A 6,000-nucleotide genomic window follows, 5' to 3' on the forward strand; every position below is an offset into this window, starting at 1 on the left:
TATTGAGAATGACAAATAAGAGGAGGAGAAGGAAGAGGAGAATGCACAATAGTAGAATAAAGGAGAATGGACAGAGAAAACAAATAAAGAAGATAAATGAGTATAAAGGAGACAAGAGAAGAGGAAAGAAGACTAAATAAAAGGAGAATGAGAAGGAGAAACAAGCACGAAGATAGAGAAACATAGAGCTAGGGTTGACAGGAAAAAAAAGAAGTAAAACAGAAGAGATGAGCCGAAGAGAAGATGAAACAGGAGGAGGAGGAGGAGGAGGCACGCGGCGGGTGAGTTACACTTCAAATCATCCACGGTGGTTCGGCGGTCAGCCATGCACGGTAGTTGGATGGGAGGGTCGAGCGCGTTAAGCACGGTAACTATTATGAACAGGAGGGGAGGAGGAGGCGCCATGGGGGACTCCGGAGCTTGCTGCTTGAACTTGACAACAAAGGCCCATACTGTGACGCTTTCGGCTCTCCACTATTTCCACGGGACACAAAAAGGAGATTAGTCGGGTTCTCCTGAGTGCTTTTTCACGTCCATGGTGCAGAAGGCTTGTCAAACTCTCATTAGGTTCATAAAACTACCCATGGAAACACTAACACAACAATCACTACGAAAGCCTTACCAAATGTGGTCTGTAAGCTTCGAAATGTCAAGTTAAAACAGTTTGCTCTTTGCTTCCTCGACGTTGCTTGTGTTTGGTGAAGGAATCGAACACTACAAGCTCAGGTGTCTATAGGATTGGAATGTCTGCAGATAAGGTTAAGTTTGAATGTGTTAAATTAGGTTAGATTCTGTTTGGGCTTCATCGGTGCTTATGTCTGATTACGGAAGGGATCGGACTCTATAAACTGGGTAATATACAGGATTGGGTTGTTTAATGATACGGTAGTTAATATAATGAGTACTAATAGGTTGTGAATTCTCTCTCTCTCTCTCTCTCTCTCTCTCTCTCTCTCTCTCTCTCTCTCTCTCTCTCTCTCTCTCACCCATCCACAGCAGCCCTCATCACTCGAAATAACCCATCACCATCTATTCCCTTTCTTTCTTTATACGTTTTCCCATACCTCTCCCTTTCCTTACCCCTTTCATCTTCCCTACCTACCAACCCTTCCTCCTCCTCCTCCTTTTCATTTAGCTCTACCCAATTCATCCTCTTCCCTCCTCCCTTCCTTTCCCCATCCATACCCTCAGACCTCCCATATACTTTCCCTTCCCTCCTACCCTCAACCCTCCCTTCCCATATACTCACTCCCACTCTTCCCTATACTAATACCCTCTCTCCCTTCCCCTTCCCTTCCTTCACACACCCCGCATTCCCCCCCATTCCTCTATCCTCACCCATACCACACACTCCTTCACCCCTCACCATCCTTCATACCCATTCCATTCCATACCCTCCTCCTCCTCCTCCCCCTCTCATCATTGTGTTTGGGGCACATTCCCTCGTCCTGCGGCCAAACTATTCCAGCCGCGTCTACTTTATGGTAGTTAACGATGAAGAGTCTCCCTTTAATGATCCCCCGAGCTGTCCTGCAGATGAGATTTGTAAAGGCGAAAGTACTAAGTGTTTGAGGCGGGGTTAATGACTTGTATGCTGATTATGAAGTAGTGGTTATTGTTATGGATTGTAAGGTAGTTATGGATTGTAAGGCAGTTATGGATAGTAAAGTAGTTATGGATTGTAAGGTAGTTATGGGTTGTAAGGTAGTTATGGATTGTAAGGTGGTTATGGATTGTAAGGTAGTTATGGATTGTAAGGCAGTTATAGATTGTAAGGGAGTTATGGATTGTAAAGTAGTTATGGATTGTAAAGTAGTTTTGTATTGTAAAGTAGTTATGGATTGTAAGGTGGTTATGGATTGTAAGGTAGTTATGGATTGTAAGGTAGTTATGGATTGTAAGGCAGTTATGGATTGTAAGGTAGTTATGGATTGTAAGGTAGTTATGGATTGTAAGGTAGTTATGGACTGTAAGGTAGTTATGGATTGTAAGGCAGGTATGGATTGTAAGGCAGTTATGGATTGTAAGGTAGTTATGGATTGTAAGGTAGTTATGGATTGTAAGGTAGTTATGGATTGTAAGGTAGTTATGGATTGTAAGGTAGTTATGGATTGTAAGGTAGTTATGGATTGTAAGGCAGTTATGGATTGTAAGGTAGTTATGGATTGTAAGGCAGTTATGGATTGTAAGGCAGTTATGGATTGTAAGGCAGTTATGGATTGTAAGGTAGTTATGGATTGTAAGGTAGTTATGGATTGTAAGGTAGTTATGGATTGTAAGGTAGTTATGGATTGTAAGGTAGTTATGGATTGTAAGGTGGTTATGGATTGTAAGGCAGTTATGGATTGTAAGGAAGTTATGGATTGTAAGGTAGTTATGGATTGTAAGGTAGTTATGGATTGTAAGGTAGTTATGGATTGTAAGGAAGTTATGGATTGTAAGGTAGTTATGGCTTGTAAGGTGGTTATGGATTGTAAGGCAGTTATGGATTGTAAGGAAGTTATGGATTGTAAGGTAGTTATGGCTTGTAAGGTGGTTATGGATTGTAAGGTAGTTATGGATTGTAAGGTGGTTATGGCTTGTAAGGTAGTTATGGCTTGTAAGGTAGTTATGGCTTGTAAGGTAGTTATGGATTGTAAGGTAGTTATGGATTGTAAGGCAGTTATGGATTGTAAGGTAGTTATGGATTGTAAGGTAGTTATGGATTGTAAGGTAGTTATGGATTGTAAGGTAGTTATGGATTGTAAGGTAGTTATGGATTGTAAGGTAGTTATGGATTGTAAGGTAGTTATGGATTGTAAGGTAGTTATGGATTGTAAGGTAGTTAGCTGTAAATTATCTTACTTCAATAACGGTTACAGTCGTTTTGGAGTTGTGAATGGACAAGGTAAGAGTAAGCAAGTGTTTGAGGTTGGGTTAATTACTGGTTAGTCTTATGACGTAATGGCTATTGTTAAGGATTAAAAGGCAGTTAACTGTACATAATCTCGCTTCATCACCAATAGAGTAGTTTCGAAGTTGATTGAAAAAGCTAAGAGTACGAAAGTGTTTGAGGGCCATTACTGCCATTATTCTTATGAAGCGATTTTTTTTTTTTACATCAAAGGATACGGCTCAAGGGCAACAAAAAGAGTACACACAAAAAAGCCCGCTACTCGCCGCTCGCACAAAAGTAAGCGGTAAGGAGTAGCCAAAAGAGAGGTCAATTTAGGGTGGAGAGGTGTCTTGATACACTCTTCATTATTATTTTTAGGTTTTATTATAGTTATCTACAAATAATATTGCTTAAACTACCACTTAAGCTCTTTTGAAGTTGAAAATTGAAAAGGTAAAACTAAGTGATTCTTCTGTGGCTAATTTCTTACATCATAAATATATACTTAAATCATACTGAGATTCATTAGGATTTTATGGTACTTAACTATAAAGATTTCTCCATTAATTAATTACTCCTCGGGATGCTTTGAGGTGAATAAAATTTGGGTTAATCTAGCTAACAACTGCCTTTAATATACCCCGGTTCCCTACAGGTCCCCAGGCTTGTGTTGTGGAGTAGGGGGGGCTGGAGTGCGGGAGGTGTAGTAGCAGTAGTTCTGTAGTTTTACCAAAATTGGTGGTAAATAGTTTCTAATATGGCTCATTAACTACTTCATTAACTCCTTTACAAACTACCACAGCTTTAGATAACAGCAAAGTGGAGAGCTACATAACTGAAGCAAGACCATTATAGTTTCTGATAAGGCTCATTAACACAACACCATTTAACTCTTTAAAGTGGAGAGCTACATAACTGAAGCAAGACCATTATAGTTTCTGATAAGGCTCATTAACAACACTATTAACTCCTTCACAAACTACCACAGCTTTAGATAACAGCAAATTGGAGAGCTACATAACTGAAGCAAGCCATTATTAAGTAACCGAGAACCTTTAAATTAATTCTTAAACCAACACGTCCTCGGATTAGCCAATGGGAAGGTTGCATTACAGAGGAACGGGAGGCAGAGGCAAGCGGGCGCGTGTACAGTCGTGAGGGGGGTAAAAAGCTTAACGTAGAGCCAGGGATAAATTCAGTAAGTTATAGACGCCCGAACATGCATTTAAATACTTACATACGTGCGTTCAGTCATGAGAGTTTTTCCGCAGATAAATTATAACCGGTTGGAATAATGAGGCGCGTAAAGATGACGGTTTTATCTCCCGGGGCTGTGATGCTGTGTGTGTGTGTGTGTGTGTGTGTGTGTGTGTGTGTGTGTGTGTGTGTGCTTGGGGGACAGGTATGAGGAAATGATACAAGATTACGAAAATGATCCACCTCTATTACTCCATATTTATAGGTTATAGTAAAGTGATAGGTGATTAAAAACTATTGATTACAGGTGTTACGAGTCCGCCAGGTGAAGGATTGCTTACCTGGAGGGAATACCTTAATTGAGTATGATAAGATAGCGACCCACATCAATCCTTATTAGTCTATATTTACGTGTTATGGTTAAGTGGTAGATGATTGAAAGATGGTGGTTAATGTTATATTGTGTTTGTTCTACAGGTGTCACGAGTTCCCCAAGTATATGTTTGGTTACCTGGAAATACCTGATAATTATAAAATACCGACCAATATCAATCCTCAATACTCTATTTCCTTGTTATATCGTGACGAATGATCGAAAACTAGTGATTAAAATGTTCTCGTGTCTCCGAAGTAAATGCTGTTACCCGGAAAATACCTTAAACTGACAAAATAAAGACCCTTATCAACCCTGATTACTATATATTTACGGGTTATACAGTGACAAGTAAATGAGGGATAACTATGAATGTCCTCCTGCTTCCCTAAGAGGTGTTACGCGTTTCCCAGGTAAATATTTGCTTACCTGAAGCGGCGCCCGTGACTTCCCCAGGTGAGATGCGGCAATCAGAGTGAGGTGTGACGATTCCTCTCACGCGCAGAAGACACAGAAAACACTAATAAATCACAGGAATATCGCAAAAATGGAGGAGCGACGCATACACAGGTCTGCCCTCCCGCCCGGCCCGCTCGTGAAGATGGCGGGCGGAGAATAAATGACAAGGGGCTCCGCGCGAAACACCGAAGCGAGACGAACGAAGCTTCCGAACCATCTTGAGTTATTTAACGTCTCCGCGGCGACTGGAACCAAGACATCACACCTGGGGAACGAAAAACCACGGGGTGTCACTTCAGAAGACCGCCATGAAAGTACAAACCGAAGACATGACATTAAAAAGTCTGAAACTTCCTCCTGCAGTGAAACCCGAGTCGTACCAAGCTTCGAATCACCACGAAAACGAATCTTTGACCAAAACCCGCATTTCCGAGCCCGAGAGCAACACCGCGGGGCCAAAAGTGATAAAATCTCCTCATGGGGGTAAATTCTGCGCGTGTGTCTCGCTAAATCGAGGTCCCGCGCGGCGTAAATCACACGGAGGAGCCACGCGATATATTAGGCGCGTCGGGGAGGGGTGACGCAGCTACCCGCGCGATGGTTCCGATAAGTCATAATTTACGGCCACACTGAAATTGAGCTGGTAATTGCTTGTTGCTTATTATGAGGAGAGAAGCTCGCCACTCCCCCTCACGGCCCTCATGCATGGCGGCGACGAGGAGGAGGAGCAGGAGGAGGAGGAGGAGGAGAGAGAAGGAAGGATGCGCTGAAAGGTTCCTGAATTATGAATGTGAATACGTAAAAAAAAAGCGAACGTTGTGAATCAGGGAAGGTAAAGGTGGCAGATGGTGGGAGTGAGGAAAGGTGGGAGGGAGGGAAGAGAAGAGAGGGTAGAGGGAGGAACGCAGTGGAAGGTATAGGAGGGAGAGTGGAAGGAACGAAGAAGTGGTAGGAGGGAAGGAGGGAATGGAAGGAGGGAAGGGGGTATTGGAGGGTAAGAAAAAGGGGTGGAAGAGAGTGGATGAAAGGAAGGAAGGAAGGATAGAAGGGAAGATAGAAGAGAGTGAATGAAGGGGAGGAAGGGAAGGAGGGGAGA

At 42.4% G+C, this 6,000-nt stretch overlaps 1 long non-coding RNA gene across 1 annotated transcript in view; it reads right to left on the reverse strand.

Moving 5' to 3' along the window:
• LOC126999319 (uncharacterized) overlaps positions 1 to 5,541 on the reverse strand; it is a 25,755-nt gene extending 20,214 nt beyond the window's left edge. The window contains exon 1 of the long non-coding RNA XR_007753232.1: positions 4,875 to 5,541. This is a non-coding gene — a long non-coding RNA (uncharacterized LOC126999319). The remainder of the gene's footprint in view (positions 1 to 4,874) is intronic.
• Between the last annotated feature and the right edge of the window lie 459 nt (positions 5,542 to 6,000).

The sequence above is a fragment of the Eriocheir sinensis genome, chromosome 16 (assembly GCF_024679095.1).
Source record: "Eriocheir sinensis breed Jianghai 21 chromosome 16, ASM2467909v1, whole genome shotgun sequence".
Lineage (NCBI taxonomy): Eukaryota > Metazoa > Arthropoda > Malacostraca > Decapoda > Varunidae > Eriocheir > Eriocheir sinensis.